Here is a 1,116-nt window from a genome sequence, read left to right as displayed (position 1 = left end):
CTTTTTGTTTTATGTGACTTTCTTATGTGTCCCATTGTCCCCCTCCGCTTCCCTACCATGCTCTCTCTCCTATATTTTTAAGAGACAGCAATGCCCTTGTTTATTATATGTCATTGAGTAGGTGGGGCTGCTGGTCTCCAATAAACCCACATGTGATCCTTGTCCTACCACCCTACCCCTGCATGACTAATCCCTGATTCCTACTCCCTACCCCCAGCCTATTTGGGCAGCATCTGCAGAGCCATAGGGCTCCCATCTCTGTTCCCACCCTGAAAGTTCTGGGAGCTAGTCTGCCATTCTAGGAGTCACTGGACACTTTCATCCTAGAATTTGGTCGTTTCCTTTCACCTCCCCTTGGGTCCTGGGAATGCTGCTGCTTCAATGACCCCAGAGCCTAAGAAGGGCAGCTGTTTCTCAAGATGTTGAGAGAGAGTTCTTTCTTGGCCCTGGCTATCTTAGAAAGTCTGATGACAAACCTGGAAGAATTTATACTTCCTTTTTGTGAGTTCTATGGAGAAGGAAAGGGGATATAGATTGTATTAAAAAAGAAAAGTATATATATATATATCTATATCTATATATAACATAACACAGAAATAAATCTATGAGAAGTCTATCTGTAAGCATGCCCTGAACTGGGTATCTTCTGTCTTTGTTATTTGTGGATGGGAAGAATGTTCGTTCTCAGTCCACTCTGCAGCATGGTGCTGGAAAATGAAGAGAACCAGATACTTTGTGCTGAGTCTTGTTCTACATGACTTTGGACAGATTGCTCAGTATCTCAGCATTCGTTCCGAAGCAGTGGATACTTCATGAGCACCAATATGTCACAGGCACTGGAGATGCAAAGTGATGATCACTGTCCCAGTCCTCAAGGAGCTGGAGTTCAGCCTGTTTACTTCCACCTTAAATAATTATGAGGGGAAGATTGACAGTGCACTTCAGTTTGTGCATCAGAACCACAGAGCTCTCAGATCTGCAGTAAGCAGCAGCAGTCAGCCTCTTGTCCTCCCTCCAAGGCAGAGCTTCCCCAGCATTGTATTGAGAGGACTGGTCTTGGCCTAGTGTACTGCTGTGTACTCCCTGGAATTGGGAAGCTCTAGTGTAAGGGATGGT

Source organism: Plecotus auritus (assembly GCF_963455305.1).
Source record: "Plecotus auritus genome assembly, chromosome: 3".
In the NCBI taxonomy this organism is placed as follows: domain Eukaryota; kingdom Metazoa; phylum Chordata; class Mammalia; order Chiroptera; family Vespertilionidae; genus Plecotus; species Plecotus auritus.
Note: the sequence above shows the minus strand (reverse complement) of the source record.